Source organism: Macaca nemestrina, chromosome 12, assembly GCF_043159975.1.
Source record: "Macaca nemestrina isolate mMacNem1 chromosome 12, mMacNem.hap1, whole genome shotgun sequence".
NCBI lineage: Eukaryota > Metazoa > Chordata > Mammalia > Primates > Cercopithecidae > Macaca > Macaca nemestrina.
Window position 1 is genome coordinate 77,824,188 of NC_092136.1, and position 15,398 is coordinate 77,839,585.

Below are 15,398 nucleotides of genomic sequence, written 5' to 3' on the forward strand. Positions count from 1 at the left end.
GTGTGGCAGGGGCCAGTCATTCAACCACCAAAGAAAGGCAAGGTGGGAGTGGTCACCATAATAAACAGCAGAATCAAAGCAGTGAGCTGAATAGTCTGCCTCCTGCAGACCTACAGCATTGCTAGTTGATCATGGTGTTCCTGGAAGTGAAATATTTGGTTGGTGCAATAGTAATTTCAATTACAATGGAAAGTAATGGCAAAAAACTAGAATTACATTTGCACCAACTTAATAGATAGGAAGCCTACTGAATTTGTACTTGATCTATATAAGCTGAAAGTTCCAGGTCAAGTGAAAAAAAGTCTAATCTGAATCCTAAAAACAGAGAATTATGGCCCTCAAATAATTCCCAGACTTGAGCCTGTTTATAAACCTAGAATGAAAGGGAGACCAGGTCCCCTGGAGGAAAGACCCTCATATACTACTGAATATTTATACTGTTAATCTTTCCCCTGGCCTTCCCCAAAGGGACCTACAGCCTTTTATGGAGTAACTCCACATTGGGGAGGGGAAATAATCAGACCTTTCAGGGACTACTAGACACTGGTTCTGAACTGACACTAATTTCGGGAGACCCAAAATATCACTGTGATTGACAGTCAGTGTGTGGAGGTCAGGTGATGAATGGGATTTTAGCCTAGGTCTATCTTACAGTGGTCCTGTGCCTTCACAGTGTGAAAATACACAGTGGACCAGTGGGTCCCTGAATCCATGCTGTGTTTATTTCCCCAACTCTAGAATGCATAATTGGAATAGACATATCTAGCAGCCGACAGAAGCCCCCACATTAGTTCTCTAACCTCTGGAGTGAGGGCTATCACGGTGAGACAGACCAAATGAAAGCTATTAGGGCTGCTTCTACCTAGGAAAATAGTAAACCAAAAGCAATACTGCATTCCTGGAGGAATGGCAGAGATTAGCAGCACCATCAAAGACTTGAAAGATACAGGGGTGGTGATTCCCACCACATTCTCATTCAACTCTCCTATTTGGCCTGTGCAGAAGATAGATGGATCTTGGAAGATGATAGTGGATTATTATAAGTTTAACTAGGTGATGATTCCAATTGTAGTAGGTTTACCAGATGTGGTTTCATTTTTTACACAAATTAATATGCTAGTACCTGGTAGACAGCTAATGAATTTGGCAGATGCTTTTTCTCCATTCCTGTTAATAAAGATTTCCAGACGCAGTTTTCTTTCAGCCGGCAAGGCCAGTAATACACCTTCATTCTCCTACCTTAGGAGTGTATGAACTCTCCAACTCTGTGACATACTTTTTTTTTTGAGACACAGTCTCTGTCATCCAAGCTGGAGTACAATGGCATGATCTCGGCTCACTGCAACCTCCATCTCCCAGGTTCAAGTGATTCTCCTGCCTCAGCCTCCAGAGTAGTTGGGATTACAGGTGCCTGCCACCATGCCCTGCTAATTTTTTTTTTATTTTTAAGTAGAGATGGGGTTTCACCATGTCGGCCAGACTGGTCTTGAACTCCTGACTTCAAGTGATTTGCCTGCCTTGGCCTCCCAAAGTGCTGGGATTACAGGCATAAGCCACCACGCCTGGCCTGTGATATACTTTAGTTTGCAGGAATCTTGATCATCTTTCCCTTTCTCAAGCTATCACACTGGTCCGTCACATTACTGAGACTATGCTAATTAGTCTTAGTAAGCAAGAAGTAGCAACTACTCTAGACTTGTTGGTAAGACATTTGTGTGTCAGAGAGTGGGAAATAAATTTGACAAAAATTCAGGAGCCTTGGTGAAATTTCTAGGGGATCAATGGTATGGAACAGGTCATATCACTCTAAGGTGAATAATAAGTGTTGCATCTGGTCCCTTCAACAACCAAAAAAGACATACAATGCCTGGTGGGCCTCTTTGTATTTTGGAAGTGATATATTCCTTATTTGGGTGTCTGGCCCACTTACCCAGTGACCCAAAAAGCTGCTAATTCTGAGTAGGGCCCAGAACAAGAGAAGGCTCTTCAACAGGTCCAGGCTGCTGTGCAAGCTGTGCCATTTGGACCATATGACCAAGCAGATACAATGGTGCTTGAAGTGTCACTGGCAGAAAGAGAGGCTGTTTGGAGACTTTGGCAGGCCCCTACAGGTGAATTGCAGTGGAGGATCTTCAGATTTTGGAACAAAGCCATACTATCCTCTTTGAATAACTACTACTACTCTTCCTCTTCCTCCTCCTCCTCCTCCTCCTCCTCCTCCTCCTCCTCCTCCTCCTCCTCCTCCTCCTCCTCTTCTTCTTCTTCTTCTTCTTCTTCTTCTTCTTCTTCTTCTTCTTCTTCTTCTTCTTCTTCTTCTTCTTCTTCTTCTTCTTCCTCTTTCTCTTTCTCTTTCTCTTCCTCTTCCTCTTCCTCTTCCTCTTCCTCTTCTTCTTCTTCTCCTTCTTCTCCTTTGTCGTCTTCTTCTTTGTTTTGTTTTGTTTTGTTTTGAGATGGAGTCCTGCTCTGTCGTCAGGCTGGAGTGCAGTGGTGTGATCTCAGCTCACTGCAGCCTCTGACTCCCTGGTTCAAGCGACTCTCCTGCCTCAGCCTCCTGAGTAGCTGGGATAACAGGCATGCACCACCACGCCCAGCTAATTTTTGTATTTTTAGTAGAGACGGGGTTTCTCCATGTTGGCCAGAATGGTCTCGATCTCCTGACCTCGTGATCTGCCTGCCTCAGCCTCCCAAAGTGCCGGGATTATAAGCATAAAACTATTATTTTGAGAAACTGCTCTTGGCCTGATACTGGCCGTTAGAGGCTGGACACTTAACTGTGGGCCACCACAGTACCATCCACCTGAGCTGCCTATCATGAACTAGATGTTATCCAACCCACCAAGCCATAAAATTTGGCATGCACAGCACACTCCATCACCAAACGAAGTGGTATATACATGATTGGACCTGAGCAGGCCCTGAAGGTACAAGTAAGTTTTTGTTGTTGTTGTTGTTTTGTTTTGTTTTTGAGACGGAGTCTTGCTCTGTTGCCCAGGCTGGAGTGCAGTGGCATGATCTCGGCTCATTGCAAGCTCTGCCTCCCGGGTTCACACCATTCCCCTGCCTTGGCCTCCTGAGTAGCTGGGACTATAGGCGCCTGCCACCACGCCCAGCTAATTTTTTTTTTTTGTATTTTTTTAGTAGACACGGGGCTTCACCGTGTTAGCCAGGATGATCTCGATCTCCTGATCTCGTGATCCGCCTGCCTCGTCCTCCCAAAGTGCTGGGATTACAGGCGTGAGCCACCGTGCCTGGCCACAGGTAAGTTATTAATACATGAAGTAGTAGCCCAAATAAATGTTCATGGTCCCCATTCCTGCTATTAGGTTGGTGCAAAAGTGATCGTGATTTTAACCATTACTTTTAACAGCAAAACAGCAATTACTTTTGCACCAACCTAAATATATTATCCTCTCTTTCCTAGCCCACACCTATGAGGCCATAGGGAGTTCCCTCCAATCATTTGACAGAAGAAAATAAAAGTTTTAGGTCTGGTTTACAGATAGTTCTTTAAGATAGGCTGGAATCATATGAAAATACACAGCTGCAGCACTGTGGTACCTTTTCTGGGATATTCCTGAAGACAGTGGTGAAGGAAAATCCTTCCAGTGGACAGAACTTCAAGCAGTGTGCCTGGATGTTCATTTTGCTTGGGAGGAGAAATGGCCAGATATGATTATATATTAATTCATGGGCTGTAGACAATAGTTTGGCTGGATGATCAAGGACTTGGAAGGGATGTGATTAGACAACTGTTAACAAGGAAATTTGAGGAAGAGGTATGTGAATAGACGCCCCCCATAATGGGCAAAAAATCATGAAGACAGTTGTGTCCCATGTGAATGCTCACCAAAGGGTGACCTCAGCAGAGGAAATTGTAATAATCACCTAGATAGAATAACCTGTTCTGTGGACACCGGTCAGCCTCTTTTCCAGCAACCCCCTATCACCTAGTGGGCTCATGAACAAAAGCAACCATGCTGGCATGGCAGGGATGGAGGTTATGCACGGGCTCAGCAATTTGGACTTCTACTCGCCAAGGCTGACCTGGCTATGGCCACTGCTGAGTGACCCATTTGTTAGCAGCAGAGACCAACACTGAACCCCAGATATGGCACAATTCTCTAGGGCAACAAGCCAGCTACCTGGTGGGTAGTTGGTTACATTGGGCCACTTCCATCATGGAAGGGACAGTGTTTTGTTCTTACTGGAATAGACACTTACTTTGGGTATGTATTCGTCTTTCATGCAAAACTTGCTTCTGCAAAACTACTATTGTGGACTTACAGAATACCTTATCCACTGTCATGGTATTCCACACAGCGTTGTTTTATCAAATAATTTACTTCATAGCAAATGAAGTGCAGCAATGGGCCCATGATCATGGAATTCATTGTTCTTACCATGTTCCCCACCATCCTGAAGCAGCTGGCTGAGTAGAACATTGGAATGGTCTTTTGAAGACTCAATTACAGGGCCAGGTAGGTGTCAATACCTTGCAAGGGCAGGGCAAGGTCCTCCAGAAGGCCATATATGCTCTGAATTAGTGCCTAATATATGGTGCTATTCCTCCCAAAGCCAGGATTAATGGGTCTGGAAATTAAGGGGTAGAAATAAGAGTGGCACAGCAATTACCCCTCATAACCCCCTAGCAAAACTGTTGCTTCCTCTTCCTGTGACCTTATGCTTGCCTGGCCTAGAAGTCTTAGTCCCAAAGGGAGGAATGCTTCCACAAAGAGACACAGAATGACTACACCGAACTGGAAGTTAAGACGGTTGCCCACCCATCTTGGGCTCCTCCTGCCTCTGAATCAACAGGCAAAGAAGAGAGTTACTGTGTTGGCTGAGTGATTAATCCTGACTACCAAGAGGGAAACTGGACTACTATTTCACCATGGAGACAAGAAACAGTATGTTTGGAATACAGGATATCCCTTTAGGACATCTCTTAGTGTTACCATGCCATGTGATTTAAGTCAGTTTCAAACTGCAATGAACCAATCCAGGCAGGACTACTAATTGCCGGACCCCTCAGGAATGAAGGTCTGGGTCACCCCACCTGACAAAAAACTGACTAGTTGAGGTGCTTGCTGAAGGCAAAGGGAATATGGAATGTGTACTGGAAAAAGGTAGTTATATATACCAGCTATGACCACGTGACTAGTTACAGAAATGAAGACCTTAGTTGTCATGATTATTTCCTCCTTGTTTTGGTATGGAGGAAGTGTGTGTGTGTAGCCAAATATCTCTTTTTCTTCCCTATATCATCCCCTTATCATGTAACTAAGATGTATGACTTTATATCATAGTCTTTAAGTATTGTTAACTTTATGTAACAGTATTTAAGTTTTGAGATAGCAAGATTAAACATCACTCAAGGAAAGGGGGTTAGTGTGTTTTGGTTATACACAGTATCATGTTAGGTGGAATTATGTCCTTGCTATTGACTTCATTTGGAGATTAAGTATGCATAGGAGTGCCAAGTTGGCAAGGGTTGGACTTGTGATGGTTAATTTTGTGCATCAACCTGACTGAGCCTCAGGGTACCTAGATATTTGGTCAAACATTATTCTGAGTGTTCCTGTAAGGGTGTTTTTGAATGAGATTAACGTTTACCTTGGTAGACTGAGTAAGCAGATTGTCCTTCCTAACATGGGTGGGCCTCATCCAATCAACTGAAGTCCTAAGTAGAACCAAATGGCTGACATTTCTCATGTAAGAGAGAATTCCTCCTGCTGGCCTGTCTGCCTTTGAACTGGGATGTAGACTTTTCCCTGACTTCACATTCAAACTCAAAGATAGGCTTTTCCTGGTTCCCAAACCTGCCAGGCTTTGGACTGGAACTACACCATCAGTTCTTCTGGGTCTTAGGTCTTTGGACTCAAACCGGAACAACATAATTGGCTCTCTTGAGTCTCTAACTTCCCAACTCACTCTGCAGTTCTTGGAAATTAAGACCAGCCTGGGCAACAAAGCAAGATTTCATCGTTACAAATAATAATAACAAAGTTAGCCCGGCATGGTGGTATGCACCTGTAGTCCCAGCTACTTGAGAAGCTGAGGCGTGAGTATTGCTTGAGCCCAGGAGGCCAAGGCTGCAGTGAACTATGATTCTGCCACTGTACTTGAACCTGGGTGACAAAGTGAAGCAGTGAGACCCTGTCTCAATTTCTTTTTGTCTTTGATTTTCTGCAGTTTCAATATAATATGCCTGTGTGTAAATGTCTTGATATATATCCTGCTTGGTGTTTTCTGGGCTTCTTGGATCTGTGGTATGGTGTCTATCATTATTCTGGAAAATTCTTAGTTATTTGGAGTAATTATTTTGTTCCCTTCTTCTCCGATATTCCCTTTACATGTATGTTATACCATTTTTAATTGCCCCACATTTCTTGGCTATTACATTCTATTACCTCCACCCCTGCTTGTTTCCAATTTGCTTTTCAGTTTGGGGTTTTAACTGACATATCTTTAAATTCATTGATTATTTCCTCATCTGTGTCCAATCTACTGGTGAGGCCATCAAAAGCATTCTTCATTTCTGTTATATATTTTTTTGATTTTAAAATTCCTTTTGAATTATTCTTAGAGTTGCTATTTCTCTGCTTACATAACCATCTGTTTTACATGTTGGTAACATTTTCATTAGAGCTCTTAGCATATTAATTATAGTTCTTTAAGTTACTTGTCTGATAGTTCTAAATTTTGTGTCATACCTGAGTCTGGTTCTGAAGCTTGTTCTGGCTCTTAGACTACGTTTCTGCTTTCTAGCATGGCTTGCCATTTTTTTGTTCAAAGCTGGACATGATGTATTGAGTAAAGGAAACTGAGTTAAATAGGCTTGTATTACGAGGTTTTGTGTTTATCTGGCTAAAAGCTAGGTTAGGTTTACTATTTGCCATAGCTGTAGGTGTCAGAGGCTAATGTCCTTGTTTATGTCTCCCTGTTGTCTTTGGATTTTTCCTTTCTTTCTTTCTTTTCTTTCCTTTTTTTTTGAGCCAGAGTCTCAGTCTGTTGCTCAGGCTGGAGTGCAGTGGCGCAATGCAACCTCCACCTCCTGGGTTCAAGCGATTCTCCTGACTCAGCCTCCCAAGTAGCTGGGGTTACAGGCATGCACCACCATGCCTGGCTAATTTTTGTATTTTTAGTAGAGATAGGGCTTCACCATGTTGGCCAGGCTAGTCTCGAACTCCTGACCTCAGGTGATCCACCTGCCTCGGCCTCCCAAAGTGATGGGATTACAGGCATGAGCCACCACATCTGGCCTGTCTTTGGATTTCTTTAGAGGCTTCTTCCAAAACCAGTCTGAGCCTTGAAGTTATTTCAGTTGTAATCCCCCGTTATTATGTAGGACCCTGACTGATGTGGTGGTAAAGAGAGGTGTATTAGGATTCTCTAGAGGGTCAGCATTAATAGAATAGATATATATATGAAGGGGAGTTTATTAAGGAGTATTGACTCACATGATCACAAGGTGAAGTCCCATAATAGATTGTCTGCAAGTTGAGGAGCAAGGAAGCTAGTCCAAGTCCCAAAACCTCAAAAGTAGGGAAGCCGACAGTGCAACCGTCAGTTGTGGCTGAAGGCCCGAGATCCCCTGGCAAACCACTGTTATGAGTCCAAGAGTCCAAAAGCTGAAGAACTTGGAGTCCGATGTTCGAGGACAGGAAGCATCCAGCACAGGAGAAAGATGAAGGCTGGAAGATTCAGCAGAATCAAGTCCTTGCACATTCTTCGGCCTGCTTTTACCCTAGCCATGCTGGCAGCTGATCAGATGGTGCCTATCCAGATTGAGGGTAGATCTGCTTCTCCCAGTCCACCCACTCAAATGTTAATCTCCTTTGGCAACACTCTAACAGACACACCCAGGAACAATACTTTGTATCTTTCAATCCAATGAAGTTGACACTCAATATTAACCATCACAACAGAGGAAGCATTCTATAATTCTAATGTTATGTCTTATTCTGCTAGTCTTTTTTTTTTTTTTTTCCATTTACTTTAATATTTCTTTTTTTTTTATTTCCCCTTACTTTTGTTTTGTTTTTTTTTTTTTAATTTATTTATTATTATTATACTTTAAGTTGTAGGGTACATGTGCATAACGTGCAGGTTTGTTACATATGTATACTTGTGCCATGTTGCTGTGCTGCATTGAGCCTATATCCTAGGGCTACAACCTTCCCAAGTGCTACTCAGCTCTTTTTCCTCCCTTAGGTAGGGCAAGAAGGCTAGAAGGTTTTGGAACTGGGTATTTTTCATTCTCTGGGTAGGTAAGCCTCTGGAAAATAATTTCCCTGAGGGAAGGCTTTTGTTAAGAAGAACAGAATGCTGTAGGTGTATTTCACAGTCATTGCTTTTTCCTCCCCCTGCTGGAAGCATGAAAGGATTTTTCCCTGAGAACCTGGTGGGGTTCCTAAGGACAAACTCATAAAAGTATGGGGTCTCCTAAAATTGAGCCCCCAGAGTTTTAACTCTCAAACTAGTCCACAGGGAGTCTCCAGTAATTTGCCAATTACAGTTTGCTTAAGCATTCCTACCACATTAAAAACCTCAGTGAGATAACTTTTATGTGATTCAAAATTGAGAAGAAACAAAAGAAAATATTGATAATTTGTATATTAAAAATTCCTTTGCACAACAAAACTCATTGCAAAGAAAACTAAAAGACAAATGACAACTAGGAAAATATTTACTACTCAAATGACAAATAAAGGCCTAAATATTTTTGAGAAAAAATGACAATTATTTAGAAAAATGAACAAAAGATAGAAACATACATTTTACAGAAACAAAACCTTTTCCATATGTGAAAACATGCTTAACCTCAGTCATAAGATACACAAATTAAAACTTGTTTATGTCATTGATTTATCAGTTTTCATTTATCAGATTGGTAAATATGTAGAATTTTGACAACATAGTCTATTGGGAAGGCTGTGTGGGAATTACGCATTCTGGCACTCTGATACATTTCTGGGAGAATTGTGTATGACACAACTTTGGAAGGGAATTTGGCAACATACTAGCAAAATTACATATTCATTTACTTTTTTATTGTTGTTTAGAGACAGGGTCACCAAGTTGGCCAGGCTGGTCCTGAACCTCTGGCCCCAAGTGATCCTCCCACCTTGGCCCCACAAAGTGCTAAGACCACAGACATGAGCCACCAAGCTCGGCCTCATTTACCTTTTGACTCAGCAATCTTACTTCCAGAAGTATGGAAGTGTGATTCCAGAAGTGTAATTCCAAAGATATATCAACAAAAATAAAATACAACTTATGCATATCATTGTGATTTAATTTATAATAACAAATGATTGGGGATATCTCAAATGTTCATTAATAGCGGACTAGTTGAAGAAATGATGGTACATTCACACAATGAAGTGCTAGGAAGCTGTGAAAACTGATGAAAAGATCACTGTATATTGATATAGAGTGATTCCTAGAATATATTACTAGGTGGGGGAAAAAGTAAGGTACAAAACAAGGTTTAGTATGCCAATTTTTGCAAAATAAAATAAAATAAAATAGTAAACAAAAATCTATTAAGGTGTTCCATGTGAGGAGAGAGAGAACAGCATGTAGAAGATAGCCATAGTAGAAATTTACAGAGATTTCTATAAATTTAGGTTATATAGTTGTGATTTTGAAACCATGTAAATGTTCTACATGCTTAAGAAAAGAATAAATGAAGAAAAAAATCATACCAATCCTTAACAATAAAAATTTCTTCAAGTGATGCAATTTTGTTTTGATAACAACAAAAACAAAAAAAATGCTATAAAAGTCTTAAACGATATTCAGTAGTCTTATTGTAATTTTGAAACTCTAAGTTTATTGTCAAATAAAGCAAATAAGTAATTATGCTGTGTTTTGAAATCAAGATTTTCAACATAAAAAAGAAAACTAAATGTAAAATCAAAAGAGTTTAGTAAAAACCATGTAATTTGTCTAGGCACAGTGGCTCGCACCTATAATCCCAGTACTCAGGAGACCAAGGTGGGAGAATTGCTTGGGCCCAGGAGTTTGAGACCAGCCTGGGCAACATAGGGAGATCTTGTCTCTATTAAAAAATAAAAATGAAAAATTAGTGGAGTGTGGTAATATGTGCCTGTAGTAGTCCCAACTACTTAGGAGGCTGAGGCTGGTGGATTGTTTGAGCCCAGAAGCCTGAGGCTGCAGTGAGCTATGATGGTGCCACTGCACTCCAGCCTAGGCAACAGACTGAGACCCTGCCTCAAAAACAAACAAAAAACTCTATAATTTTATATTTAAACCAGAAATACAGTAAGAATTGTATTCCCATTAAAAAAATAATTTTTCTAGTTCCGTTCACTGAAAAAGTCTGTAAGCTATGACAACCCTGTAGCAATAAGCATTCATATATTCCAGAATGTCATATATAAATACAATTTCTCAATAAAAGGAACCAGGGATCTGATTCCAATTCTTTGGCTGTATTAATTTTCATTCTGAAACACAGTGTATAAGGGTTTTCCTTTCCTACATCCTCAGTAGCATGTGTTATTTCTGTCTTTTTGGTAATAGCCATTTAAACTGGGGTAAGATGATATCTCGTTGTGGTTTTGATTAGCATTTCTCTAATCACTAGTGATGTTGAGCATTTTTTTTCATGTATCTGTTGACCATTCATATGTCTTCTTTTGAGAAATATCTGTTGGATTATTTGGTTTTTGGTATTAAGGTGTTTGAGTTCCTTATATATTCGGGTTATTAATGCCTTGTGGAATGAATAGTTTACAAATATTTTCTCTCATTCTTTAGATTGTCTCTTCACTTCATTGATGCTTTCCTTTGCTGTACAGAAGCTTTTTATCTTGATTTAATCCCATCTGTCAAGTTTTGCATTGGTTACCTGTGCTTTTGAGGTCTGTGATGGTTAATACAGAGTGTCAACTTGATTGGATTGAAGGATACAAAGTATTGATCCTGGGTGTGTCTGTGAGGGTGTTGCCAAAGGACATTAACATTTGAGTCAGTGGGCTGGAAAAGGCAGACCCACCCTTAATCTGGGTAGGCACCATCTAATCAGCTGCCAGTGAGACTAGAACATAAGCAGGCAGAAAAATGTGAAAGGAGAGACTGGCCTAGCCTTACAGTCTATGTCTTTCTCCTGTGCTGCATGCTTCCTGCCCTCAAACATCGGACTCCAAGTTCTTTAGATTTGGAACTTGGACTAGCTCTCCTTGCTCTTCAGCTTGCAGATGACCTATTGTGGGACCTTGTGATCATGTGAGTTAATACTTAATAAAATCCCCTATATATATATATATATTCCAGTTGTTGTGTCCCTCTAGAGAACCCTAAGACAGATTTTGGTACCAGGAGTGGTTCTATGGGAACAGAATATTAAGGATGGAGTTCTTTCATTGGTTTTGGGGTTTCTGGAGTTGGCTGCTTAATATAATTAGACACCCAAATGCTAAGGACTCTACTTCTAATAGTATGGAGAACACTGATAGTCCTTGACATAAACTATTTAGGGAGTTATACAAAATAAATGCATTTTACACTCCTGATTCACCACTCGTGAGAGGAGAAGAGTTTAGTTACTCTATACATAAAACTTTTGACCATATGTGGAGAACCAAGGAACATAACAAAGCTGGTTGGTTGCTCCTAAGTTCAGTGGGCAAAGTGATGAAAGAAAATCATGAATTCAGGGATTCTATCTCCCGGCTTCAGCAGCAGATACGGAATCTCAAATCTGCTAAGATTGCCCTGAGTGAGAGCCTTATCTCCTGTAGAGTAAGGGCTGAAACTGTGGAAAAACAGACACAAGTTTTTATCATGCAAGGGGCTGTTGTGTAAGGAAAGGTGCATGAACAGCCTCGCCAGGTGTCTACTGTTAAAGTGAGGGCATTAATTGGAAAAGAATGGGACCCTGCAACTTGGAATGGGGATGTGTGGGAGGACCCTGATGAAACTGGGGACACTGAGTTTGTAAACTGTGATAAACCTTTTTTGCCAGAAGAAACAGCTCCCCCACTCCCAGTAGTGGCAACATCCCCTCCCCAGTCCGGGCTGCCATCAGTCTTTCCACTTTTGTCTGAGGAAATAAACCCTGCACTGCCTGAGGCAACAGTGATGGACTCCTGAAGCAATTGCCAGGCAAGATAATGCTGATTCTCCTCAGGAGCCACACCCAAAACCCATTTGCTTCTAGACCTCTAACTAAAGTCCCAGTGGGACCCTAGAGGCGAGGTTGAGCATGTGACTCATGAGGAGGTACACTTGAAAAGAACTGCTTGAGTTTTCTAGTTTATATAAACAGAAATCTGGGCAACAGGCATGGGAATGGAGAGTAAGTGTGTGGGATAATGGTGAAGGAACATAGAGGTGGATCAGCCTGAAAGTATGGATTTGGGCCCACTAAATAGGGATTCTGCATTTAATGTTGCAGCTTGGGGAGTTAAAAAGGTTTCTAATAGTTTGCTTGCTTGGTTAGCTGAAATAGGGATTAAAAGATGGGCCATTGTGAGTGAGTTGAAAATGCCTGATCTCCCTTGGTTTAATGTAGAGGAAGGGATCCAAAGGCTTATGGAGATTGGGATGTGAAGTGAATTAGTTACTTTTGACTTACTCATCTCAGCTAGGAGAGTCCAGAAGCCATACACCTGATTAATACCTTGTGAAACAGATTTGTGAGGGCAGCACCTGCATCTTTGAAGAGCCCTGTAATTGCTCTTCTCTATATGTCAGATCTAACAGTGGGAACCACAGTCACTCAATTACAAAATTTAAATACAATGGGAATAATTGGATCCCAAGGTTGCAGGGGCCAAGAGGTGGCACTCAACTGTCAAAGGCAAGGGGGGCATAGCTGCCATAATGGACAGCAGAGGCAAAGTAGCAATCAGAATAGTCAGACTTGTGCAGAGCTCTCACATGGACTAATTAATCATAGTATTACTAGAAATGAAATTGATAGGAAGGCTACTGTATTCTGACTTAATTTATACAAACAGAAAATTTCTAGGTCGAATGGACAAAAAACTAATTTGAATTATAAAAACAGAATCATGGCTCCTCAATCAATTGACAGACTTAACCCATTTTACAGACCCAGAACCCCTTGAACAAGGGGGAGGCTGGGTCCCCTTGTGGAAGGACCCACTACATTACCAACAATTTATCTGGTGAATTTTTCTTCCATCCTTTCCCAAGATGACCTCTGGCCTTTTACCAGGGTAACTGTGCACTGGGGAAAGGAAGATGATCAGACATTTCAGGGACTACTAGATACGGGCTCTGAGCTGATATTGATTCTGGGGGACCCAAAATGTCATTGTGGTCTTCCAGTTAAAGTAGGGGCTTATGGAGGCCAGGTAATTCATGGAGTTTTAGCTCAGGTCCAACTTACAGCAGGTCTGGTGGGTCTCCAGACTAATCCTGTAGTCATTTTCCCAGTGCCAGAATGCATAATTGGCATAGACATATTTAGCAGCTGGTAGAACCCCCACAATGGCTCCCTGACTGGTAGGGTGAGGGCTGTTATGTGGGAAAGGCCAAATGGAAGTCATTAGAGCTGCCTCTATCTAGAAAAATAGTAAATCAAAAACCATATCACATCCCTGGAGGGACTGCAGAGATTAGTCACACCATGAAGAACTTGTAAGACACAGGAGTGGTGATTCCCACCACATCCCCATTCAACTCTCCCATTTGGCCTGTGCAGAAGACAGATGGATCTTGGAGAATGACAGTGGATTATTATAAGCTTAACCAAGTGGTGATTCCAATTGCAGTTGCTGTATCAGATGTGGTTTCATTGCTTGAGCAAATTAACACATCTCCTGGTAGCTGGTGTGCAGCCATTGACTTGGCAAATGCCTTTTCCTCCAAGCCTATCCGTAATGCTCACCAGAAGCAATTTGCCTTCAGCTGGCAAGGCCAGCAATATACCTTTACTTTCCTACCTCAGGGGTATATCAACTCTGGTCATAATCTTATTTGGAGAGACCATGATCACTTTTCACTTCCATGAGATATCACACTGGTCCATTACATTGATGACATTATGCTGATTAGATCCAGTGAGCAAGAAATAGCAAACACACTGGACTTATTGGTGAGACATTTGCCTGACAGAAGATGGGAAATAAATCTGAGTAAAATTCAGGGATCTTCTACCTCAGTAAAATTTCTAGGGGTCCAGTGGTATGGGGCCTGTCAAGATATTCCCTCTAAGGTTAAGTTGCTGCACTTGGCCCCTCCTATAACCAAGAAAGAGGCACAATGCCTACTGGTCCTATTTGGATTTTGGAGGCAACACATTCCTCATTTGGGTGTTACTCTGGCCCATTTATCAAGTGGCCCGAAAAGCTTCCAGTTTTGAGTGGGGTCCAGAGCAAGAGAAGGCTCTGCAGTAAGTCCAGGCTGCTGTGCAAGCTGCTCTGCCACTTGGGCCATATGGCCTAGCAGATCCAATGGTGCTTGAGGTGTCAGTGGGAGATAGGGATGCTGTTTGGAGCCTTTGGCAGGCCCCCATAGGTGAATCACAGTAGACGCCTCTAGGATTTTGGAGCAAGTCCCTGCCATCTTCTGCAGATAAGTACTCTCCTTTTGAGAGACAGCTCTTGGCCTGTTACCGGGCTTTGGTGGAAAATGAATGTTTGATTATGGGTCATCAAGTCACCATGTGATCTGAACTGTCTATCATGAACTGGGTGCTTTCTGACTCATCTAGCCATAAAGTGGGTCATGCGCAGCAGCATTCTATCATCAAATGGAAGTGGTATATATGTGACTGGGCTCAAGCAGGTCCTGAAGGCACAAGTAAGTTACATGAAGAAGTGGCTCAGGCCGGGCGCGGTGGCTCAAGCCTGTAATCCCAGCACTTTGGGAGGCCGAGGCGGGTGGATCACAAGGTCAGGAGATCGAGACCACAGTGAAACCCCGTCTCTACTAAAAATACAAAAAAAATTAGCCGGGCGCGGTGGCGGGCGCCTGTAGTCCCAGCTACTCAGGAGGCTGAGGCAGGAGAATGGCGGGAACCCGGGAGGCGGAGCTTGCAGTGAGTCGAGATCGCGCCACTGCACTCCAGCCTGGGCAACAGCGTGAGACTCCGTCTCAAAAAAAAAAAAAAAAAAAAGAAGTGGCTCAAATGCCCATGGTCTTCACTCCTGCCACCCTGCCTTCTCTCCCCCAGCCTGCACCGATGGCCTCATGGGGAGTTAGTTCCCTATGATCAGTTGACAGAGAAAGAGAAGACTAGGGCCTGGTTCGCAGATGGTTCTGCATGATATCCAGGCACCACCCAAAAGTGGACAGCTGCAGCACTACAGCCCCTTTCTAGGACATCCCTTAATTACAGCAGTGAAGGGAAATCTTCCCAGTGGGCAGAACTTCGAGTGGTGCACCTGGTTGTGCAC